We start from the raw sequence: 26,902 nt of genomic DNA on the forward strand, positions 1-26,902 counted from the left end.
TCCCTTCCTTCCTTCCTTCCTTCCTTCCTTCCTTCCTTCCTTCCTTCCTTCCTTCCTTCCTTCCTTCCTTCCTTCCTTCCTCTCTGTCTCCCCTACACGTGCCCCCCCCATACACACACAACACTTTCTCCCTCCATTAACTGTCAGAAGAACAGTAAGGACTAGGCAGTGGGAATTAAATGACTTGCCTAAGGTCACACACCTAGGAAGGATATGAAGTCACATTTGAATCCAGGATCTCTCATCTCCTGGTCTGGCTCTATCTACTGAGTCACCTAGCTGCCCCACTGAGAATTTCCTTTTTAACATTCCTTCCTCTTCTCTACCCACTCCCTGTATATGACCATCAAGGTATTTTGGTGGCATGACCTTCAGATTCCAAGGAAGGTACCATTGCTTTCCAGGAAGCTTGCCTCCTACCATGCCCCCTAAATCACCAGAGAAATCATGTTTTGTTGTAGAATGACCACTAGAGCATAACTTTGAGCAAATGTTGATTTTCCTAGATCTCTCTTTCCTCATCTATAGAACTTGGATAATAGTATAGGTGCTACATGCTTTGCAGTGATCATTACTACTTCACCACACTGTATCTCCTCTTGATACAACTCAGACCTCATACCTCAGCTATAAGAAACATCCCTCAGTAGTAGAACTGGAAGGGACCTTAGAGACCCTCTCTTCTTATCTAAGGCTCTTGCTTTGCAGACAAGGAAATCAGAGCTCTCAGAGGTGAAGGGGACTTACCTGAGGCTGTACAAGTAACCTTTGGGATCTTGGTCTTCTTCTCTGAAGCCCAGGGCTCTCCTCACTACAACACATTGCTCTCTGGCACACCATGTTTTGTTGGCCCCAAACAGTACTCCGTTGTCATGCTGGTTCTGTGTCAAGGCTGGGCATGTTCCAAAGCTTCCTCTGAATTTGGCCTTGCTTGCTCTGGCATCTTGCCCCTTTCTGGTAGAGGCTGTGGAAAGGGCACTGGACTAGGATGTTAAGAGACTTGTATTCTAGTCCTAGATTGCTCTGCTCCTGCCTTTCAATTTGGCCAAATCAGTTCCCTGTCCCTTTCCTCCCATGGGTCTCAGTTTCCTTCCCTGGCAGTTGAGAACAATGTCTTCCTTGTCTTCTCACCTTTCCCTCTCTCCTGAGCTGGTTTGAAAGGATAAAATTCAAGAATGCAGTGCAATAAAAACACTGTATTCAGAGCCTTGTGCTAGGTCCTAGAGAAGAGAAAGCTTTAGATGAAATGGAGGTCCTGTCCTCATAGAACTTATTTCATGGGTAATTATGCTGTGTAGTTTGAGGGATTTTTTCCTTTTTAAAAATTCCAGGCCTGTGATTTATTGGTGTAGGGAACTCTCTCCCCCCAGTGCAAAGGGGCACTTTCTCTACAACTTAGAGCCTTACAAAGTTACCTGGGATACTGAGAGGTCCCATTGCCAATGTATGAGGTAGGACCTGAACTCAGATCATTCAGACTTTGAGATAGGTTTTCTATCTATGCCTCTTTTAATATACCGTATTATATGACAGCATGGCACTCAGGTCTGGATAGTCTGTTCAAGACAGAATAGGGTAGGAGTATTATTTCCCTAATCCTAGAAGAAATTAGGCCTTACTCTCTTCACGGAGCCAAAGATTGCATTAGCTCTCTTGGCTGTCATATGTGTGGGCTTTTGGTCCACTAGAAATCCCAGGTCATTTTTGGATGAATTGCTGCCCAGTCACCCTTCCCCCATCTTCTCCTTAGGACATTAAATTATTTTTTGGTATCCATTAAATTATTTTTATATTTAGCTTTTAAAAATATAATTTCATTAGTTTTGCCCCAGTGTTCTAGTCTTCAAAAAATCTTTTTGAGTCTTGATTCTGGCATCTAATTGTTTTTAACTACTTCCTTGTGCTGTCTGAAAATGTGTTAAGCATGGTTTCTCTGCCTTTGATTAGGCCATAAATAAAACTATTAAGCAGAATGGAGTAGGCCTACTGCCCAAGGCCTTGCACTGTCGACCTTCTTCTCAGTTAGCATGAGACTATTAGTCACCACACTTTGGGTCCAGCCATTTGAGTAATTCTGAATCCATCAAGAATGACCTGGTAGATTTTATCAAATGCTTTGTTAAAATCTAGTAAATCTGTTTCCACTGCATTCCTCTGATTTGCTAATTGAGATTTTTCTCCCCTAGATCATCATTGTTTTTTGGACTAGAAAACATGTTATAAAAGAAAGTGAGATTAATTTGGCAAGACCATTCTTTCTTTTTAAAAAAAAAATCATAATTTTTTGGATGTCTTTTATTTTTATTTTACTTTCTTTTCTGATTGTATCTCTCCCTGCACACTGCCAGGGAAAAACCTCCCTTGCTGGAAAGATTAAAAAAAAGACAGGAGGGGAGGTGGGGAAACAGCTCAACAAAATCAACTCCCAGCCATCTTTGCCCATACCCATAGTCTGTCACCTCTGCAAAGGAGAAAAGGGAGAAGGGGTTTTCTTTCCAGCTACCAGATCCAAACCATGCTGCCTCTTGCTCTGGCTATCATCCCTCTTCCTCCTCCTCACTGGAAACTTGGACTCTTCCCCCCAGGAACTACCCTGGGATCTCCTAGCTAAGCTTTTACTTTGTCTTGCCTGGATTCAAACCTTTGCCTTATTTGCTTGGTCACCAGTTCCAAACCAAGCTGCTTCCACTCTGGTGGCATGCCCCCCCCACCCATTTTTCCCCCTCTCCTTACTCTAGGTTGTCTTCCTTCCATTAAAATGTAAGCTTCTTGAGGGACGGGACTATCTTAATTGTGCTTTATCTAGTTAGCTTTCAGCTGTTCTTCTGGGCCAAGGTTAGCTTAATGAATTCTTTAGGATGCCATGTTCTTTGTGGTTACTGCTTCCTTTTCTGGATATTCACTAACGATCCCTTTGTTTTTCAGAGTATGTCCAAGGAATCTTTGTCAGTCTCATTGGCATATAGTTGGTAACTCCATTCTCTTTTCTTTTTTGAAAACTGGGCCCCATGGTATCTCCCCTGCTCTCTGTCGTCCTTCAAGGATCACTGACTGGCTCAACAGTTATATTTGCTAGTTCTTTTAGGACCTGGGAAGCAGTTCATTTAGCCCAGTGATTGGAACCCATTGAGATCTGCTCAAGACTTCCTTCCTCCCTATTATTTAGGTATCAGCTCCCCAGTAATCATTGTTTATTCTGTCCTTTCCAGTCCAAAAAGCATTTTCTTTGGCAAAGAAAGGAGAAGCAAAATAATATTGGAACAATTATGCTTTCTCTCCAATCATATCTCTTTGAGATCTTCATCTCTTATATTACATAAATAAAACTACCTTTCTGTTGTCCTTAGCTTCCCCTTGCCAGCTTGAGCTCAGGTATTGTTGAATGCTGTTTTTATAAGATACTGCTTCACATTTATATTCTTTTACTGCCCTTGGTTTGGTAGTACAGTGGAGAGAAGAGCGGACTTAGAGTTAGGAAGTCCTAAGTTCAAATTCAGCCTCAGATACATACTAGCTGTGTGATCCTGGGCAAGTCTCCTAATCTCTCTTAGCCTCAGTTTCTTCATCTGTAAAATGGGGATAGTAATAGAATTTACCTCTTAGTATTTTTATATGGGATAAAGTGGGTTAATGTTTGTAAAGGGGATTTGCAAACCTTAAAGTACTATGTAAATAATAGCTCTTAACATCATCCATTATTATTATGAGTTATTATTCTAGCACTGTGCTCTCTAGCTACCCCAATGAATTTTCATTTTAATAGGGAAGATACAATACATGAAGCGAAATGCTGGCCAGGGAGAAGGGAAGGTTTTGGTTTCAAAAGTTGAATTAGTGAGCGGAGCCAATACTAGGAATTCGTGGTAGTATTGATTTTATTATGGTTCTAAAATTCAAAAGGGCCAGGGATACCCATTCAACAGCAAGGCCCTTGGAATTAGAATAAAAACATGGCTGGGCTTCCACTTGCAATAGTAGACTTAGGAAGGACTTAGGACCTCCAAATTGCAAGCTCTAGGATGGAAGTTTTAATGATGAAAGGACCAAGTGCTGAAATTATGGGTTCTACTAACAAGAACAAAAGCAAATGTCAAGAGCAGCAGCTGGCACTTCTATGCCTCTTTGGAGAGAATTCTACCTAGGCTATCTCATTTGATTCTTATAATTACCTAGTGAGAGTCATGCAAAGGATCGTGTACCCATTTTATGGATGAAATGGAAATTTAGGGAATTCAAGTGTTTTGTAAGATAGCTAATAACCTTCAGAAGCAGCCTCAAATCTGTGTTTTCTGACTAGTGTCCAGTTATAGTAATATGTTGTCATCATCATTATTTCGAGGGGTTTGGGGCTGACTCATTGTTGTCATTTAACTTTCTCACCAAAAGGAAAAGAGAACACTTTTCCCTGAAAGTCATTGCCAGGTGACCCAAAGGGTGGGATATTGTGTCCACAGGTCATCGAGTAGGCAGCGCAGGTGGGAAAGCAGTGCAGTATAATGGAAAGAGAGAGCATTGACTTGGGAGCCAAAGGCTATGAGTACTGTCACATCTCACCTGGGTAACTTTCTCAAAGTCTCTTAATTTCCTTGAGCCCTGTTTTCTCCATCTGTAAAATGAAGGCATTAGATGAGATTTGTGGTTCTCCACTTGGGATCCATCCCTTCCATCTAGTAGGTCTGTGAACTTGAATGGGGGGGGGGGGGAATAATGTCAAGATTTCTTTTGATCTCTGCTACATTTTATTTTATGCATGTAAAAGCATTATTTTGAGAAGAGGCCCATAGACTTCTCCAAGCTGCCAAAGGGCTTCTTGACTCCAGCAAGCTTAAGGACCCTTAATCTAATGCCTCTTTCAGTTCTCCCTGATCCTATGATCCCTCAAGTGCCTTTTTGCCACAACAATCTATAATTCTTTTCCTCTCCCATGTCTCACTTATTCTTTGCTCTTCTTTCCATTCCTAGTCATACTTCCCATCTTCTCTCTTCCCTTGCTCTCCTCAAATCTCTCTTTGCCACCTGTTCTTCCACTTTCTTGTATTCTTTCTTCTCTGCCTTTATTCCTACTCTCTCCATCTCTCCCATTCCTTTTTTCTTCCTTTTGAATTCTTCTTTTTCCTTCCTCTCAGTTTCCATTTAATTCTATTTATTGAGCATCTGCTATGTGCTAAGCACTATTCTAGGCTTGGGTCACCCAAATATGAGTTAGTTCCTGGTCTCAAGAATTATCTTTTCTCCCTGAGTTCCCTTGTATCTCCTGCTGTTCTTCCTCTTGCCCTTTCCCCCCAAATTTTCACCCCCTTCCTGGTTCTCTTAGTCTCTCTTCCCTGCCTGGGGCTTGAATAATCTGGTGACTGGTGGGGGAAATGGGCTGGCCCAGCACACACGCTGGCAGCTGGCTCAGACTGCTGGGAAGGGTGTAGAAGAGTGGAGGGCAGAGGTTGGGCAGGATGCTGGTGGTTTGAAAATGACAATGGCTGGAGGGGCCTCTGTGTGTTCTTGGCTCAGGCTGAACCCTCAGCGAGATTTCTTCACCTTCAGCCCAGAGCCCCAGTCTAGGGAGTGGTTCTCCACACCTTCCCTGCCATCCTGGGTACACGGCACCCTGTAGCAGAGGGAAAAGCGTTGGCACAGACTGACATCCGCTGAACGCAGGGCTCATAGGGATGATGAAGTGGTACCTGAGAGGGTTTAAAATAAGCAGGACATTGAATAGCCAGGTCAAGGGTTCTCAGGCCACTCACAGTGAGAAGGGTGGAAAAGGTCAGAGGTCTTAGGAAGTGGGACCTCTTCCTCCCTCTTCCTCCTGGTCCTAACTCTAAACTGAGTTAGGCACCCAGTAGTTGCTCAAAATTGACTGACAAATTCCATCAAAAAGTATGTATCCTCAGTGCCTGTAGAAGCAGCTAAGCGACACAGTGATAGAACACTGAGTCTGGAGTCAGGAAGAACTGAGTTCAAATGTGGCTCCAGACACTTACTAGTTGTGAGACCCTGGGCAAGTCACTTAACCCCTATTTACCTCAGTTCCTCATCTGTAAAATGGGTATATCCTGGAGAAGGATGGCAAACTACTCTAATATCTTTACCAAGAAAACTCCAAATGGGGTCCCAAAGAGTCAGACAAGTTAACTGCTGAACAACACGTGCTGAATGGTGGGGACACAGATTCAAGAAATGAAACAGATCCTGTCCAAGAGATTCCATTCTAATGGAGAAGACCAGTATGTGTATGTGTATTTGTGACTATGCCTATTTGTACATGTATATTGTATGCCTATCAAATCTGTATTATGTGTGAGATATGAAGGCGTATATACACACATGTATGCTCACAGATCTATGCATACATGTACACACACATACATTATATATCACATATATACACATACATTAAATTCTAATGGAGAAGACAGATACGTATGTGGGTATATGTGTATGCACGTGCGATATATTGCATGTAACACACGAACACCCACAATGTTATACATAAACACACACCTAATGTGTGCATGTGCAGTAATATATACATACATGTTATATTACACACCACACCTTATTACATTCTAATGGGGAAGACGAGAATATATTTATTTGTATGTCTGTACATATACACACATATAATGACAGACATGTATATTTTATATATACACACACCTTCTTCCCCATTAGACTGTAAGATAATATTTTGTCTGTATATGGCATGCAATATATACATATAGGTATAGGCATACTTACATATGCAGTTGCCATGTATACACACAGTCATCACATACATGACACACATGCATAGATACAACAGGACACACACTACTTTGTATACATACTAGTCATGTATGCAAACACACATGCAACAGGATATACAAATACTGTGCTTCTGTATACTATATAACAATTGAAATTCTTGCGAGGCAGTTTTAAATAATTTATTATTTTAAAAATAGTTTTAAAATAATTTATTAATTGACTGCTCAAGACATCTTAATTTTAAAATAATTTTTTTTTTAGTTTTAAAATAATTGATTGATTGACTGCTTAAGACATCCTAAACTGGTCAGTTGACTTCCTCGGCAATCTGAATGGGTGCCCAAGAGAGCAAAGCAACTCCTCTGGGAAGCCCTTTCTATAGCCTTTGTCCCACCCCTGGCCAGCCCAGGACTCCTCCTATTGGGAGATGATAGCCACCGAAGAGGTGGACTTGGAGACCTTAACTCCTCCCTCGATGCTTTATCCCTGGAGCAGGAGGGTCTTTGTCTGCAGAAGGAAGATGCCAACCAGCCCTTTCCTTGCTGACTTCCTTTAATCTCACCAGTAGGTCAGGGTTCGCCCTGCCCTTAATCCTTTCATCCTTTTAAGATCTAAACAAAAGCGGGGAGATCCCAACCTAGTTCCCTAGTCTAGGGGACCCTAGCAGCAGACTCACTGGGAGGAGGGGCCTAAAGGGAAAATTATTTCACAATTCAGTTTAAATTTTCCCTGAATGTACACACATGTATACATGAATATACATCTGGAGAGGTAAGTACAGATATGAGAAACAATCGGAATCAATCCGGGCTAGTTTGGGAGGAAGGTCTCTGGCAGTTGACAGGATCAGGAAAGGCTTCCCATTGAAGGTGCGGTTGGAGTTGTGAAGGAGAGAAATTCCATGAGGTGGCGACAGGGAGAGAGCATGTTCCAGACCTGGGAGAAGGCTCCTGCAGAGCCTTAGAGGAGGAAGACGAATGGCACACATACATGGCTGCGGAAGGCAGGAATAGCTGAAGCACAGAGTGAAGACTGGGAAGGTGGGAAGAGGGAAGCAGTGGGGGGGAAGAGTTTTGAATGCCAAGCAGATGAGTTTCTATTGGATCCTAGAGGGAGTCATAGGGAGCTACTGGAGTTTCTTGTTGTGGGGGATGCCTCTCAAGAAAAAGTCCCTTTTCAGCAGTGAGGAGGATGGATTGGAATGGGCAGTCTTTTCTGTGACTAGATGTGGAGGGCTTGTTTCTGAGATGGTATCTGGATGAATGAAGAGAAGGGTCAGGTGGGAGTGATATCATGGAGGTAGAAAGGATAAAATTTGGCAACGGATTGCACTCTGGGGTGTGAGGGAGAGTGAAGTTGAGGGTGAATACCAGAATTATGAACCAGAGGCAGGCAGAAGGGTGTTTGCTTTACCAGGAAGAAGGATGTTTGTAAGAGGGATGAGTTTGGAGTCATTTGATTTAAAGGGATCTTGGAGACCCTCTAGTCTTACCTCCTGAGAGCCGCTGGAAGCTTCAGTGAATAGAGCCCTGAGCCTAGAGTCAGGAAGACTGGAGTTCACATCTGGCCTCAGACACTTTAATAACTGTGGGGGCTCCAGCAAGTCCATTAACTTTTGCCCTAATCCACTGGAGAAGGAAACCATTCCAGTATCTTTTCCAAGAAAACCCTGTGGACAGTATTGGTATACTGTGGTCCACAGAGTCACAAAGAGTGGGACATGACTAAACAACAATACAAATAATTGTGTTTCTTTGAGGCAGCTAGGTGCCTCATTAGATAGAGCACGTGGAGTCAGGAAAACCTGTGTTCAGATCTGACCTCAGGTACTTCTTAGCTGTGTAACCTCTGTTTGCCTCAGTTTCCACAACTGTTATATGGGGATAATAATAGTATCTACCTCCTCATTGTTCAAAGTTCAAAGGAGATAATATCTGCAGTGCCTGGGATAATGGTTGGCAATTAATGCATGTTTTCTTCCTTTCTCATTTGGCAGCTGGAGAAACTGAGACCTTTGGATGGCAGGTAGTTTGTTCTACTAGTAAAAAGCAGAGCTGTGATTTGAATGTGTGGCTCTTGATTCCACATCCAGGGCTCTGTCTCACATTTCAGTGTAATCGCTATGGGGAATTTAAAACATCTTTTTTTGTGAAGAGTCCAGGAAGGCTTCCCAAAGTAGGTAGAATTTCAGGATCAGTAGACGAGAGGCTAGAATCTGTCTCACTAGGCTAGGCAGAGAAAGCAGTTCCAGGCATGGAGGGGGTCTGAAGATGGATGGTGGGTTGGCAGTGGTTTTCCAAGGTGGCTGGGCAGTAGTTTTCCAAGGCTTCCTTATTTTCTCCCTCCTCTGTCCTCCTCATCCTTCGTGGTCAACTATAAGCATACCTCCCTGGGAAGCTTCCTTTGACTATTCACTGTCACCTTCTTTTGCTCCAGCTGTATTAGAGTAGTACAATTCAGCACTCAGATCTTAAATCTTATCTTTATGAATGTTCCCATTACTCCTACATAACCCACACTCTCTGTGCATCTCAAGATGTGGGGATCATTGAGGGAAGGTACTAAGGTTAGAGCCAGAGATTCAACTCTGCTCCTTACTTTCCTTTGGATCTCAGGCAAATCCCTTAATGTCTCTGGGCCTCTGCTTCCTCATTTGTAAAAGGAAGGGGCTAGACTGGATGACTTTTGGGGTCTCTTCCAGCTCCAGTGTTACAATCCTATCTATGCCGTTCTATAAATACCTCCTAGGTAATCCACCCTACACATCGGAAGCCTTCCTCCATTTCTTTTTTTTAATTGATATATTTCTTTTGATTCCTCTGGTCTTTTTTCAATTTCTACAGCATCAATGCAGTGCATTATAATGGAGATCCTTGGCGGGCCTTTAGGAGTCAGGAGGAACCTGAGTTTAAATCTTGCTCCTCACACATATTGCTTTTGTGACCCTGGGCAAAGCACTTAACCTTTTGGTGCCCCAAGCAACTAAGACTATAAATTGCTGAAGAGTGGCCAGCATGCATATTGATAGATCAAGTTTTCCTCCCCAGGAGTGGTCCTTGTGTATGAATCAGGTCTGTAACACACACAAACATACACAGAATCAGGACTTCTCCTTATACATGAAATGTTTTCCCCCTCCTTATTTTCAGTCAGTAAATATTGAGCACCTTTTATGGGCCAGGCACTGTATTGAGCACCGGGGATTCAAAGAAAAGCTTCCAAGGAATTCACGGTCCAGTGGGGGAGATTACATGCAAACAATATTTGTACAAACAAGAAAGATATAAGATCAACTGGAAATAACTCATCCATTAAAGCTCAACTCTGGGGGCAGTGAGGTGGCCCAGTGGATTGAGATTCAGGCCAGGGTTCAAATCTGGGTCAGATACTTCCTAGCTGTGTGACCTTGGGCAAGTCATCTACCCCCCATTGCCTAGCCCTTACTGCTCTTCTGTCTTGGAACCAATATATAGTATTAATTCTAATATGGAAGATAAGGTTGTTTATTTTTTTAAAGGTTCAACCCCAATATCACTCTCTCCCAGAAGCCTTCATTGATTTCTCAGGTTAGGAATGATCTTCTCCCAAGAGCTCACTTAGCATGTTGCTTAGTATTTGCCCCTCTATTGCGTTTATCATGTAACTTTGTGTACCATTGTTACCTGTGGGTGGTCAAAGGGAAGCAGCCTAGAGTAGTGGATGGGAAGAGTGTGGGGCTTGTAGTCATTCCCACTGGAGTTCGAACCTCACCTCTTACTGGGTGACCACAGATAGGATAGCCATTGAACCTTTTCTGAGTTTGAGATAGCTCTCTAAGACCCCAAGTTAGAGATGGGTTGTATTCTGCATCGTTGAAGAGTTCTACCCTGATGGAATCTTGGGTCTTTTCTGTATTGGCATCCCCTTACTGGATGAGATTCCTGAGAGATACTTTTCCATCAAGGGTTGTCACCAAAAAATGACTCTAATGCTCTAGACAATAGCTGACAGCTTACTGTAATGACACAGTTACTACCTCAGTTCATTCCCATCCTTTATTCCCACTGTACCAATTGCTTTCTAGTATGCTCCGAGACAGGGGCTCTTAACATTTGAAGTGCTGTGGAACCCTCTGGCCTCTGGTGAAAGGTTTTTAGACACATGCAATAAAATACATAGAATTACAAGAGAAACCAATTATACTTATCAAAAATATCTTTAAAAACGAGTTTGTGGATGCCAGGTTAAGAACCCCTGAACCGAATAGATCTTGCTCCAGAATTAAGCAAAGACATTTTGATTATTCGATTTTTAAAACTTTTTTATTGTCCTGCAAAACACACTTCCAATATCGATCTTTGTTGTAAGAGCAAACTCACACAACCAAAACCCCCAAATAAAACCAAAGATACACTGATGTGAAAGATGACTCTGACAGTTCTTTCTCTGAAGGTGGATGGCTTTCCCCATCATGTCTTTCAGGATTGTCCCAGATCAGCATGTTGCTGAGAGTAGCCAAGTTTTCACAGATTATCAGATTTAAATCACTAGAATTAGCCATCCAGTTATAAACAGAATGGAATATTGGCCCTAGCAGGGGCCTCGGGCTATAGAGTGGCATAGCTGGAAGGGGCTTTAGAACAGAGAATGCCAGAAGGACATAGAACATGGAATGTGAGAACCTACAGTGTGAGGAGCTGGAAGGGACTGATCTAGGTAACTCCCTCATTCTGTAAGTGAGGAACTGGAAGCCTAACCATAGTAAGGGAATTGCCCAAGGTCACAGAGTAATTTAAATGCAGTGTTAAGATTCAAATTCAAGTCTCCTAAGCCAAGCCAAGTCTCTTTTCTCTACATCAAGATTGTTGTTGTTCAGTTGTTTTTCAGTCACATACAACTCTTCATGATCCTATTTGGGGTTTTCTTGGCAAAGCTAGCCTTTTCTTTCTCCGGGTCATTTTACAGATGAGGAAACGAGGTAAAAAATGACTTGCCCAGGGTCACACAGCTAGTAAGTGTTTGAGACTGGATTTGAACTCAGGAAGATTGAGTTCCTGACTTCAGGACCAGCACACTATCCACTGTGCTACCTTGTCTCTTCCCTACATCAGGATAGCACCTGTCTTTCCCCTCCACTCTCCATACACATAACACCCAACTCCCTATCTTCCGTGAGGAGAATTAAATCCTTGAATGTAAGAGATGACACGGACTCCTTTGACAGAGAAGCCAGGAGCTTGGAGTTCAAACCCTTTTTTTAAAAGAGGAAGAATATGTGGTCCAGACCTGAGAAGGGACTTCTTGAAGGTTCCCCAGCCTCTCAAAACTTTCTATTTCCCAGTCACTCTTTCTGCAGTAAACACTTAAGAAATGTTTGTTGAATTATATTGGAGCTGAGGGCCTGGCACTTAAAACCAGGTATTCTCGGTCCCTGATTGTGCTTTTTCTAATAATTCTCTTAAAGTTGGGGTGCGGGCAAGTTCTGTGAGTGTGGGGGCCACTAGCCCTGGTACATCTCAGATTGTGGATCTACAGAGGCCTTATTTTCTCTCCTCCCTCTTTTCCCCATGAGCTTTCAGAAGCTTGTGGCCTTTATAACTTGGCAACAGTCCCTCTACCCAAGCACAGAAGTCCCGAGCCATCAGATTCCCCAAAGGGAACTGTGGTCTCTGTCCCCTCTGTAATTAGTGCTGATTGCACAGTGGAATGTTTTTGTTTGTAAAACCCCACCAAGAAGGGCAGGAGGCTGGGAAAGGAATAGACTTTGATATTCCCTTTGGAGCCCTGTACTTGGAGGGCCTTCAGGGCCTTGGGCTCACCAGGGCGGTCAGCCTTTAGAGGAGTAGAAGGAACCTCCTCTCATCACCACTTTCTGGGAGTGGAAGGTTAGCAGACCCTTCCCCATCTTCCTAGCATTTTCCAGATTTTGTTTTTTTCTCCTCCAAACAGTATGCTCATCCCTTCCCTGGCTGTTGACCAATGGATATTCACCTGGTGTATTTCCACATTAAAGCAGCTAGGTGGCACAGTGGATAGAGTCCTGGACTCAAGAGTCAGGAAGACTCTTCTTCAAGCGTTCAAATCTGGCCTCAGGCACTTACAGGCTGTGGGATCCAGGGCGAGTCACTTCTCCTTGTTTGCCTCAGTTTCCTTATCTGTCAAATGAGTTGGAGAAAGAACTGGCAAACCACTCTAGTATCTTTGCCAGGAAAATCCCAAATGAGGTTCCAAAGAATTGGACACTATTGAACAACAGCAACAAAATCCCTATATTACCCCGTTCTCCTCTAAGTTGGCTGTTATATAGCTCCTTCATTTGATTGTAAGCTCATTGAGGGTAGGGACTGTCTTTTGTCCCTTTTTGTATCCCTAGCACTTAGCACGGTGGCTTGCACATAGTAAGTGCTTCATAAATGTTCATTGCTGACTGATATGGGGAGAGTCCGACAATGGGTAAGAAAGTCTCAAAGTTCTGTGTTCTCATATTCTGTTAAGGTTCTATAAGTTTTAAGATTCTTTTGTGCTTGTATTTTGTGAATCTAAGACTTGCTCTATGATTCTCTCCTCTTTCCCTCATTTCCTTTTCTTTCCTTTCTGAATTCAAAGGTTCTGTGATTCACTAAAAAAAAACCCCAAAACAAAAACCTTTACCTTAGAATAAGTACTAAGTATTGGTTCTAAGGCAGAAAAGCTGTAAAAACTAGGCAGTTGGAGTTGTGACTTGCATAGGGTCACACAGCTAGCACAGGTCTGAGATCAGGTTTGAACCCAGAACCTCCCATCTTCAGGTCAGTCTCTCTATCCAGTGTGCTACCTAGCTACCCACCCCTAGTGCTTTTATGAATTTTATGAAGGAAGAAACTGAGATAAAAAAATGGCTAGATGACTTAGGATCAAATAGCTAGCTACTGACATCCTGGACGTGTTCCATGGATCTGTAAGCAAAAAGCATTTTAGAAAGATAAGTTATAATTATTATTTATTAAACACAGATTACACACTTGTCCCTGTCTGCCTTGGATTGCCCTGGAAGAGATACAAGAGAAGGATGGGCCCTGCTCATTTGAGGTTTATAGAGAGTCTAGAGTATACTAACACGGAGTATAGGACGTTATACCTAGGAGGCATCTAATAAGTGTTTTGTGGCCAGAATCAAATGGGCAAAGACAAGTCACCCACCATAATTGATAACTGTTAATAGAAAAATTCAAGTCACTTTATTGTTATCATGAGATGTTTAATAGAGACACTAAGTGTTGAATCAATTGACTGGCTGGAGAGATCAGTGCAGCCTGAGAAGGCGTACCAGAGGAGGTAGGACTTGATCTGAGCACCAAAGGACAGGTTGAATTTGCAGAGACAGAGAAAAGGGGGAGGACATAACAGGCAGAACCACAATGGTATCCATGGAACTGTTTCAGGCTAGAACTTGAAACTCTTCAGCAGGAGGTGTCTTTAGCAGGGGTTTTGATTCCCTTCTCTCCTGTCCCTTCTACTTTACCCTGACAATGCTGTCATTAGAGTCCTAGGGACATGTCTGTTCTCCTCTCTGAGTCTCAGTTTCTTCATCTGTGAAATGGGACACACATTTACTCTGCAGGGTAGTTGGGAGAAAGAACTATATAAATGTGAACTTTTTGCCCTTTGTTGTAGAAGGAAGCAAGCAGGAACTAGATCCATGCTGAGGAAGGCTTTAGCTACATCCTTAGCCAGCTTTATTCCTCAGTTTGAAGAATTTGTGCTCTTGGTCTCTCATATATCTTTTGATTGACTACCTTCTTTTTTTGGGGTTCCGAAGTAATTTCATATCACCAGACTACAATTAGTCAGCCAGTCATGTAGCTGTGTGTCAAGGAAGGGTAGCTAGGTGGCACAGTAGATAGAGCACCATCCTGGAGTCAGGAAGACCTGAGTTCAAATCTGGCTGCAGAGACTTACTAGTTGGCACAGTGGATAGAGTACCAACTTTGGAATTTGGTCTCAGACACTTATTGGATGTTCAATATTGGACAAGTCACTTCACCTTATTTGTTTCAGTTTTCTCATCTGTAAAATGAGCTGGAGGAGGAAATGGCCAATCACTCCAGTATCTTTGCCAAGAAAACCCCAAATGGGGTCATGATGAGTTGTACATCATTGAAACTACTGAATAATAACAAAGTGCCAAGTGCTAGGACTACCAAGGGAAGCAAAACCCCCAGCTTCTTGCTCCTCCCCGAGGAGCTCAGAATCTAATTTGAGGTTCAAGATAGCAGGAAGACTATAAAATATAAATATGATAATATAATATATATATATTACATAATAATATAAAATAGGATCATGGGAGAAGAATGATCTCCCTTATTTATTGTTTGTTTACTTCTCTGTATAACCTGGAGTAAGAGAGATGAAATCAAAAGATCTAGGTTTTGAATCTTGGATCAGAAACGTTTTTGCTCCAGGACAAGTACTTCATTTTTCCAAATCAGGGTTCTTCTTGGCCCTGAAGCCAGTGCTCTATACATTACACCACACCGCCTCTCATTTCCTTCTACAAAATGAGGGCGAAAAATCAGTCAACAAAAGGCAGTTAGTTAGCACAGTGGATAGAGTACCAGGCTTGGAGTTGGGAGAACCTGGGCTCAAATCTGGCTCCAGACACTTCAAAGCTATGTGACCCTGAGCAAGTCATTTAACTCTGATTGCTTAGCCCTTGTTGCTTTTCTGTCTTAGAAATGATACTAGGAGAGAAAGTATGAGTTTAAGGGAAAAAAAAACCCTATCAACAAGCACTTATAATACTTGTTTAATTTTTCTTCCAGTTCATACTTTATAAACTCAGATTTCTGCAGATATGATGTCTTGTTAGTGTTTGTCTCTACCCAACTTTCTGTATGTTGGTGTTAAATGAATCTTGGTAGAATTGAATTTGTATCTTCTATCAACCATTTGATGGAGGAGGTAGTGCAGTGATATCTTACCTTTTTTTTTTAACCAGATGGGGAAACTGAGGTATAGAGGAATTGCATTTACCTAAGGCCATATAGCTAGGAAGTGGCATAGACAGACTTATCAAGCATTTATTCACATATATTTTTAAACCTTACTTTCTGTCTTAGCAACAACTTTAAGACAGAAGGGCAAGGCAAATGGGATTCAGTGACTTACCCAGGGTCACTCAGCTAGGACGTATCTGAGGTCCAATTGAACCCAGATCCTCCCAACTGGCACCCTCTCCACTGTGCTACTAGGCTGACAATATTATCTTCTTTCTCTCTTTTTCTTTACTAATAAATACTTATAAATTGAGCATTAAGACTCTAAGATTAATTTTTATTCATAACTACCTAGTTGCCCTACATCAAGCATTTATTAAGTGCTTTCTATAGCCTAAGCTTGCTTTGTTTGTGCTTAGCTGTTTCAGTCAAATCCAATTCTTTGTGACCCCCTTTGAGGTTTTCTCAGCAAACATGCTGAAGTGGTTTGCTGTTTCCTTTCAAGCTTATTTTACAGATAAGGAAACGGAGGCAGAGTTAAGTGACTTACCCAAGGTCACACAGTTAGTGTGTCTGAGGCTGGATTTAAACTCAAGAAGATGAGTCTTCCAGACTCCAGGTCCTATACTCTAGAGCTAAATGCTGGAGATTGAAAAAAAAGGCAATGACACTATCTCTACCTTTAGGTTACTTATATCCTTATAGGGGAGACATTATGCAGATAAGGATGTACATACAAGTCCTATCCTGTGTAAATGGTGGGCAATCTCAGAGAGAAGCTGGGTGGAGGGGCCTGTGTGTGTGAGGGGTGGGTGGCAGCTGAAAAAGGCCCCCCTGAGAGGAAGGGATTGGATCTGATTCTTGAAGGAAGACAGGGAGACAGAGGTAAGGAGGGATGGCATTCCAGGAATGAAGGAGAGGAGACGGTTGGAGGAACAGCCAGGAGGCCCATGAAACTAGATTGGAGAGTATGGGAAAAGGAGTAGATTGGCTAAAGACTGGGCAGGTAGGGAGGGGCTGGTGGGAAAAGAGCTTGAAAAGCCAGACAGGAATCTTTAAATACTGGAAATCTTAGGGAGCCTCTAGGTTTCGGGCCAGGGGTCTCTCCTCATCTTGAAGATGCCCTGCCTTAACCATTGCCCTATCAGAGTCGATGTCCTAAGGATGATGCGGGGGGGCCTCAGCTTTTTTCCTGGGCTCTCTCATTTCCTCAGAGCCCCCAGGCTCTGCCCTTCTGGTGTAGGGTTTAAGGGGCATTCATGAAGAAACTCTACCTTTTCTGGCTTTGGCTCTGCTTGGCCTTGTGGCCCACCTGCCACTGAGTGGGAAGCCAGACCTGATTACCTTTCTGGGAAAGCTATTCTTAGCAGCCTTGAGGGAGCTCAGGGGCTGTTCCTAGAATCCTTGCCCAATGCCCTGCAGGTGGCCCCAAGGGCTGCATGCCCAGCTCTTTCTGCATTCTCCCCACTAAACATAATTTGAAGTAGGAGGCTGAAATGCTCACAGGACAAGCTCAGATTGTCTTTGACCTGCCTTCAGGGCTCCCCCCCCCCCATCTCTCCTCTTTCAGGACTAATTGGAAGAGGCACATATGTGTCAGGATGCCTTGATTGCCTCTCCATCATTCCCACCACCCCATAGAGGAATAAATTCCTCTTTGGCCTATATTACCTTGGATAAGTCACTTTGCCTTTCTTGGCCTCAATTTCCTCATCTATAAAACAAGAGGGTTAGACTACATGATCTCTAATGATCCCTTCCCGTCCTAAATCTCTGATTCCATGAGCCTCAAAGGGGGAAGAAACCCTAAAGGGCTAGGAATCAGGGGCCAGGGGTCCAAGTCCAAACTCTGCCACTCACATGCTGGGTGACTTTGGGCAATCGCTTAGCCTCTCTGGGTCTTATTTTCCCCATTTGTAAATTAAGGGGCTTGGCCCAGGTGAGCCCTCAGGTTCCTTGCCACCCTCACCTTCTGTGAATGCATGAGTAGGACTTCTAAGAGGAGGCTGGTCCCAGGGAAAGGATCTAAGAGGTGCCGAAATCCTGATGTTGCCCGACTTGGGGAGGCTGTGCCATCCCTTTGTGCCAGCCCTTGGCTAATTGCAAGCACTTGGTCTGTTTTTCTTTTATGCCTGTTTGTTTTTCTTGGAAAACCTCGGAAGCCAATTCTCTTACCCAAGAGCAGAGGACCGCTGTGACTCAGCGCTGTGGTCAGGTTATCTGCTGATGAGAGGAGGGCCTGGTTGTCTGGGAGCTGAGATGCCTAAGCTCCGTTCCCAGCTCTGTCCAGGACTTGGGTGACATGGCAGGGAGGGCATGAGGAGGGGGCTGAGATCAGAAGGATCAGAGGACTTCGAGCCTGATGGGATGGTAGAACATAGAATGTTAGAACTGGCAAAGAGGCTTTCTTTATAAGGCAGGGGAACCTTAGATGGTGATCATTGACTGATGAAGGTCATATGGATTGTCTTGTCCAGGCTTCTACCTTTACAGCTGGAGAAACTGAGGCTCACAGAAGCACAGTGCTTGGCACATCAGAAGGGCTTAGTAAATGTTTGTTGATTAACAGCTAGTATTTTATATAGGGCTTGAAGGTTTGCCAAAGCTATCCATGTTGTCTCATTGGGTTTTTGCTACAACCCTGTGAAGCAGGTGCTATTATTATCTCTATTTTGTGCTTGAGGAAACTGAGACAGACAGAGGTGGAGTGACTTTCCTAGGGTCATACAACTAATAAGCATCTGAGGCCACATTTGAACTCGGATCTTCCAGACCCCCAAGTCTTTTGTTTTTATTCACTGGCCACCTTGAAGTTTGATTTGATTGCCTAGGATCAGTTGAACAATATGGCTCCACATAGTAAGCATGAGAGAAAGGTTCTGAACTTGGGTGACAGAAGGTGAGAGCTGAAGGGATCTTCAAGATTATTAAGTCCAACTTCTTCATTTTGTTTTTCATTTTTGAAAAAAATTTTGTTTTTATATCACAGTCATTTTCAGATGTGGCAAAATCCATCCTAGCTTTCAAGCAGTCCATTGTCATAGAGAGAAAAGATTAAGTACAAATGGCTGGTTCAGTGACCACATTGCACAGTATATACAATATTCTGCACCCATAGCCCCTCCCTTCCTTCCTAGGAAAATAGGGAGGTGCAGGGACAGACTTTTATTATAGAGAAGAAGAGACCAAGAAGGAAAGTGATTTTCCCAGTATTTTACAAGGATAATTAGAAGAGCAAGAATGAGAACCTAGATCTTCTGGCTTCTGATTCAAGATGACAAAAGGCAACTTGGGAAGCAGAAGATACCCTATGGAGGAAAGCACTGTATTGGGTGTTAGGGAGTCCTGGATTCAGATTCTGGCTCTCTTAACTGCTGATTCACTGAATTGATTGAACAAGTCTCTTTCCCTCACTACTCTAATGTTCCTTTAAAATTTTCTTTGAACCCGTACCTTCTGTCTTAAAATCAATACCATGTATTGACTCCAAGGCAGAAGAGCAATAAGGGCTAGGCAGGGGAACCCAAGTTCAAATATGCCCTCGGACACTTCCAAGTTTGTTGCTCTTAGGCAAATCACTTGTTCTGTTGGTCTCATTTTCCTCAACTATAAAATGGGGAGAATGAATAATGCCTGCTTCCCAGGGTTGTTGGGAAGATATGAAATCATAATTGTAAGGTACTTAGGACAGTGCCTGGTACATAGTAGGCGTTATAGAAATGTTGGCTGATATTATTATGTGCCTGTTTGATGTATCATAAGTTTGCTATTAATATAGTTATATTAGATATTTAATCTAAATTAAAAAAAGAAACTGGGATTATTATTGTGACTGCCAACTCTCTTTCTAAGCATTAGCACCCAAGGTAAGGGTATGTTATCCCCTCTCTACTCCCCCTGGTTGTTTTTTCATAGTGGTTTGAGATCACATATTATACTCAGGAGGAACTGGAAAAGGGGAGGAAATCAGAGAGGTTGAGCTTCCTCATCCCCTGTCCCCTCATTCCTATCCCTGCTAACCTGGAGCCCATAATGGGGGAGTAAGGCAGACTTGGGCATCCATTAAGCAAAGCCAGCAGACAGCAGTCAGTTCTCTGTCCCTTTTAAGACTAGGATTTCTCATTTCAATAGGATTAGGTTGAATGTGGGTCTCATTCTTTCTCCTCTCAGTGGAGTGTGGTGGGGTTGGGGAAGAAAGAAAAGTAGCAGAGGGGAGACAGAAGGAGGGAAGATGTGAGCAAAACCAGCATGATGTAGTGGACATTGGAACCAGGGGTCCTTTTGCAATAGGTCAGTTAGGCACTATTCTCTCATTTTAGCAGGTGATACTCCCTAAGGGGGAAGTAACTTGCTTGTGGTGCCTGATGTAGTATTTACTAGACCTGGAATTAGGAGATCAGGCTCAACTTCTTTCTGTTTTTTCCAACTATTTAGCCACCTTCTCCTCCTTTTTTTTTTTTTTTCCCTTTTGGCCTCTCTTTTTTTTTTTTTTTTTTTTTTTTTCTGTCTTTTTGACCATGCCTTCTCAGTCTCTAAAGACAGATCATCATGGGTGTCTCCCAAGCTCTGTCCTGGGTACCCTTCTCTTCTCTGTTTACATCTTTTTTTTTTTTTTTTTGATGATTTCATTGGCTGCCGTGGGTTCTATTATCATCATGCAAACTCTGTAGTTGGGCTTTCCCTCCTCTCCTGAGTTCTAGTTCTCCACTCGTCTGTTGGACATCTCTACTTGAATGACCCATAGATATCTCAAACTCATTATGTCTTAAGCAGAATTCGTTTTCTTCCACACTTACTCCCCCTCCAGATTTCTCCGTTACCATCAAGGTACCATCTTTCTTCCAGTCACCCAGATTTGTAATCTTGACATCATCCTTGACCCTTCCCCACTCTCATCCCCCATATCTGACCAGTTGTCAATACCACTGACCCAGGATTTTTCACTTCTGATGTTCTCTCCACTTTATTTCAGGCCTTTATCTCCTCTTTCTTGGATTATTGCAGAGCTCTTATATCAAGTCTCTCTGTTTCAAGCCTCTTCCTTCTCTAATCCGTCCTCTATGTGGCTGCCAAAAGGATCTTCCTGAAGCACAGTTCTGATCAAGTAACTCCCCTCTTCAAACTCCAGGGACTCCTAATTGCCTTGACATAAAGCAGAAACACTTCAGCTTAGTTGGCATTTAAAGCCCTTCACAGTTTGGTTCTAGCCTACTTTCTAGATTTATTTTATATTGCTTCCCTCCATATGTTGTTTGTTCAGTTGTTTCACTCATGTCTGATTCTTTGGGACCCTATTTGGAGTTTTCTTGGTAAAGATATTGGGGTGCTTTACCATTTCCTTTTCTAGTTCATTTTACAGATGAGGAAACTGAGGCAAACAAACCTAAGTGAGTTGCCCAGGGTCACATGGTGAGTGTGTATCTGAGACTGGATTTGAACTTAAGTCTTTATGATTCCAAGCCTGGTCCTTTATCCACTATGCCACTTCCTTCCATCTACTGGGGTTTAAATACTTGTATATACTCTAGGTATACTAGACATCAAAGTGATTAGAGAAGTGGACTTGGAGTCAGGAAGACTGGAGTTCAAATCACAGGACCTTGAACAAGTTGTTTAATCTTTCTCAGCTTCGATTTCCTCATCTGTAAAATGGCAATAATTGCACTTATCTCAAAGGGTGGTTGTGAAAATAAAATAATAATATTTACAACTCTTAAAGTACTCCTTGAATTATTCATCTCTGTTCTAGCCATACTGGGCTGCTTTTGCTACTCACTGAGTCCAACATTTGACCTTCTTGCAGAGGGCTTTTGGGTAGACTGTCTGCCTTGAATATTTGACTTCTTCATCTTTGAATCTTGGCATCCCTAGCACTCTTTAAAGCTTGTACTACTGGTGTGGCACTAATGTAGCTATTTAAATGTCACACCCTCTATACATATATAGAATATTACTATTTTGTCTTTGTATTCCAATGCTCAGCAAAGTGCGTGGCACACAGCAGGCGTTGGTAAAATCGTATTGAATGGGGCAGTGAGGTGACTCAATGGAGAGAGCCAGACCAGAAGATGGGAGGTCCTGATTTAAATCTGGCCATAGATGCTTCCTAGCTATGTGAGCCTAGGCAAGTCATTTGACCCTGTTTGCCTAGACCTTATTACTCTTTTGCCTTGGAACCAATAATACCAATTTTAAAAGGTTTTAGAAAAAAAAAAGACATTGAAATGCAGAATTGACCAAGAACAAGACCTGCTGCCTCCCTCTCCAAGCTTTATTTCTCTTCCATATGCATTTGCTTATTTGTAAAACAGGGATAATTTTGGGGCTACCTGTGTTAGAAGGTGGCTGCTTGGAATGTGATGTGTAGACCTTAATGCATCTTCATTATTTCACATCCAGTGAAATTCTAGACAGAACTAAGGCTAGACAGCAGTTGTCAAGACGTTCAGGCCGGTTGATGTGGCTATATTGATTAGGTCTCAAAGAAGGGAGGTTGGTTGGTGCCTTGACTTTGGGTTGGGTAAGGTGTGAATTCCTCAAAGATGGCTTCCTGGTGGATTCCTGTTCTGACCTGGGTTCTTATCCTGTCCTTACCCCTAATGCTGGGTGCTATCTGGTCCACTGGCTTCCCCACTCTGACCTGGTGGAGTTGAGGGTAGGGTGTCCCCATTCAAACATCTCCTGACCCTATTATTGAGGGAGTAATTGACTGGTTGTGTGAATCCTTTCAACTTCCAAACCTGTGATTTTGAACCCTAATCCTACAGCTTTTACTAGTTGTGAGACCTCAGGGGAATATACTTAACTTTTTTTGAACCTCAGTTTTGCCATCTCTAAAATGGAGATAATAATACTTGTACTACCTTCCTCACTGGGTGGTTGTGGGCCAGATGCTTTATTAAACCTTAAAGAGCTATGGAAATGAAAACTACTATTTTTACTTGCCTCATCCTTGGATCTGAGTTTAAAGTTTCTGTAAGTGTACAAGACAGTTTGGTTTGTGCCATAATTGGGGTTTGATTATGGCTATCATTATTGCCCTTTGCTCTACTTCTTAAATGCATAGGCTCTTTGCTCCTGGGCTTCTGCAGCTTCCTCAACTTGACTCTCCACTTTTCAGGAGGCATGCCTTGGAGTCAGGAGAGACCTGGGTTCTAATACTATGAGAGACATTCACTAGCTGTGTGACCATGGGCTAGTTCTTAATCTTGCTGAACCTCAGTTTTCCCATTTACAGATGGAGATGATAAGTGCCTGTACCACCTATCTTACAGGAGTGGGGAGGGTAATCTCAAATGAGAGATAATGTGGATTTTGAAAATTTTAAACCACTCTTCTCTGTAGAGTGGTTTAAAATACCATAATATTAAAGCTTTAGTGCAATTTTAAGCTTTCCAAACTTCAGGAGTTTAAATGCTACAAACTTCCAGAAAATGTCATTTCTTGAAAGTTTGATTATTTAAGTTTTTTGCACTTGTTTCATCTTGGCTTTTGAATAACGAATTTAACATTTGAACTTGAACAAAATGGGGCATCCCATCGTTGGGCATTGCATGGGGGACTCTGTAGAGGAGGTGCTCTTGCTTGGCTATCTTAGTCTTTCGATGTGTCTCCATTAGATATTTTCTGGTTGGGTCACATCAGAACATATATGCATTAAAGTGTCAGTTTAACTACTCTTAAGGCTAGGATTCCCAGGCCTTTCAGCCCCTGAGCAGCAGCCGGGGAAAGTTTTTAACAAAATTCCAATATTGACAAGAGGAACGCAGAGCAGAAGACTGAGGTCCTGTTGAATTTAATAAGAATCAAATCGTTATTTTAAATGGAAATAATTACCCTTTCAAAATGTTGTTTTTGGTAACTTTGCAGCATTTATACTTCTGAAGTTATTAAAACCTTAAAACTTTGCTCAGATCTTTGTGACATGCTGAATAAATGCTGATTTCCTCCCCACCTAACCTCCACTTGCTTCCAGGGTTGTTTTCTACCATCTTCTCAGCCGTGGAGGCTTGGCACACGGTTAACCAGGTTCATTTAGAGTGAGTGTCACTTGGTGGTGAGGGAGAGCAGACGTCATGAGAGTGAGGGAGGCAGAGCGATGGAGTTGGAGGAAGACGTAGCCTTGAAACCCTCCTCATTTAGATCCTGGCTGTGGGTGACTCTGGGCTGATCACTTAGCCTCATCTATAAATATATCCTCATCTATAAAAGAGTGATAGCGATTGCACCCACCTGATTGAGGAAGATGATGCTATTGGCCTGGTGATGGTTTTTTTTATCCTCCATCTTGATTCTCATTTGTGTTGTTGAAAGCCTTCGGACTTGTCAATCCCCCTTTGGGGTGCCTAGAACAGGGCTGAGCATATGTGATAACAGTAATAAGAGTGATAACTGATGCCTAGCTAGCATGTCCATGTTTTCAGTATACTTTACACTTACTGTGAATCTCTTAATGATGCACACTTTGAGGCTGAGTTAAACTTGACAAAGATTCTTCTCATGACCACCTTGCAATGCTGATAGCCCATAAGTATGATAGTTATCTAGTCATCGATGGGGAAACTGAGACTTGGAGAGGAAAAGGGAACTAGTGATTTGCCCAAATTTGTTATTTGAGTCACTCATTGGTTCCCTATAGCAGGGGTTCTCAATGTGGTATCATATGAGATTTGTGGATACGTTTCAGGATGAGGAAAAGTCCATGAGCTTGGATGGGGAAAAATTACATCTTAATCATTACTCTCACCGAAATCTATCATTTCTTTCAATTATTTTTAGGAAGACAAACCAACATGATTCTGAGAAGGATCACAGGCATCACAGTTTGTAAGCTTCTTGAGGTCAGGGACTTTCTTTTTACATTTCTTGGTATCCTCAGCCCTCACACAGTGGCTGGCACATAGTAGGTCCTTTACAAATATTTATTGACTGACCAAATGATCAGACTGCCAAAGGAGTCTCTGAGGCAGCTAGGTGAGCACTGGAACTGGAGTCAGAAAACCCAAGTTCACATGTGGCCTCAGACGCTTTCTTTCTGTGTGACATTGGGTAAGTCATTTAGCCTTTTTCTGCCTCAATTTCCTCAATTGTAAAATGGGGATCATAATAGCACCTACCTCCCATGGGTCTTTTCGAGGGTCAAATGAGATCATATTTGCAAGGTGCTTGGCTCAGCATCTAGAACATAGTAGGTACTTAATAAATGATTGTTTCTTTCCTTCCATGATAAAAAAAATTACGACTCCCTGACCTCAAGAGATACCTGATGGCTTAGCAAGATGGGAGGCAGGATGCCTGTGTTGTTTTTGTTGGGGTTTTTTTTTCCCCTTCTGTCCTCACAAGAGTCCTGTTTGGAGAGTATTGGGGAGTGCAGATTATGTAAAATGATAGTCTTATGGGGCTCAGAGGGACCTCAGAGATCTTCTAGCCGAGCCCTCTCATGTCACAGAGGGGGAAGCAGGCTGTCTCAGAGATGGGCAGTGAGTTACCTTAGCTCACACAGCGCATCAGGGGCTCCACTGAGGTTGCTCATCCAGGGCTTTTTCTAGGTCCCGACCAACAGCTCCCAAGGTTTGGGGGCTCTCACCTGCTGCTTTTTTGCAGCTCTGCTCTCTGCATTTGCCATCCTGCTCCTGTAACCTTGTTGCCCTTACCCGATGGGGCAATACCTAGGGTTTGTTGCCATGCACCAGAGAAAGGGGAGGGGGCACCTTACTTTACCGCTGCCTGCCCCCTCTCTTGTCTTCTCTGGCCTCCAGAGCTCCCTTGCTCTGTTTTTTCCTCCCAGCAAGCCTGCTTGCAGATGCCTGACTCTAAATATAGAAAACAGGTGTGGGTGAGCAGCCAGGGGCCCGGTGTTTATCAGCGGGGCCTTCGCCGTCTCCTGCTTTCAAAACAAGTCCGTCCGAGCCGCCCCATCCTAATGGGGAAGACTTGGGCCTGGCCACGTGATGCCTGTACAGCTCTATAAATAGCCTCGGAAATATGTTGCTTGGGCTATTGAATATCCCCGGAGAGCCGTGGGATCCGTCCCTGCTCGGGTTCCTGCTTCCTGCAGGAAGCTTCTGGGAGGATGGGAGTTGTTTACCACCCCAGGCCATAGCAGCCCCGAAGTGTGCCCCAGTGTGGTGGGTGCTGCTCAGGACTGGAGGGGGAAGCTGGCCAGGGTCGAGGAGGGGTAGCCCAGGCCACAGGCTCCCAGCAACAGCTGGCCTCTGGAGCTGGAGAGGGATGGAGATGACTGTTGGCCCCATGGTTTCAGGATTGGGTAAGTTGGGAACGGTGAAATAAGCCTTTCTGGGTTTGGGGGTCGGGGGTTGGTAGGACATGGGATGGAGAGATGACCGTTAGTCTCTCCCATCTGGAAGCAAGGGGAGCTGGGAGCTGGAATCTATTAGCAAGAACAGAGAAAGGTAGAAAGATCAATGGGATCTAGACTCAGAAACGCTGGACTCTTATCCTGACTTTGGTACTTCCTAATTGCTTATCATTGGATGGTTCATTAACCTATTTGGACCTCAGTTTCTTCTATCTATAAAATGATTCTCAGAAAGCCCTTCTAGCTCTTAAATCATATGATCTCATAATTCTGACCAGAATGTCTGAAACATTCTCTCCCTCCCCACTGAAAGATGGAAACAGCCACCTTCCTTCACCTCTCAGGATGGAATCAGCTACAGGATCCCTTGGCTAAGTTTAGATGGGAAAGAGGGAGCAAAGGGGATACAGGGAGTAGAGACAAGGGAGAGAGAACACTCCTGGTGTATCTCAGGACATCCCTGGTCACAAGGATGGAGCAGAGAGCAGGGAGAGGGCCAGAGTCTGGTTTGGAGACCCCTGGAGTGACTGGGATTCATGAGCTGAGAACATGTCAACACTTTACTCAGTAAAAAAGAAGAAGAAAAAAATGGCTCAGGGGAACTGAAGAGGACTGTTAACTCATGTTCCAGGATGAGTGGTGGGCTGGGAACCTTGGATAATTCAAAAGCAGCAGATAGTTAAAAATGATTACTTTTTCTCTAGGAAAACCTAGTAAGATCTTCTGCTGTGGGACAGCCTTCCTCTCTGCAGCTGACTTGACTGTCCTGTTCTTGTTATTTTTTGCACATTTCAGAACATGCATGATCTTCCTGAGTCTGTGGCAATTGGGCTGTGAAGTGGGCATTCGGACCTGTCCTAGGATCCAGGCATCCCAGCTCTAC

This window comes from Gracilinanus agilis, chromosome 1, assembly GCF_016433145.1.
Source record: "Gracilinanus agilis isolate LMUSP501 chromosome 1, AgileGrace, whole genome shotgun sequence".
Taxonomy (NCBI): Eukaryota; Metazoa; Chordata; class Mammalia; order Didelphimorphia; family Didelphidae; genus Gracilinanus; species Gracilinanus agilis.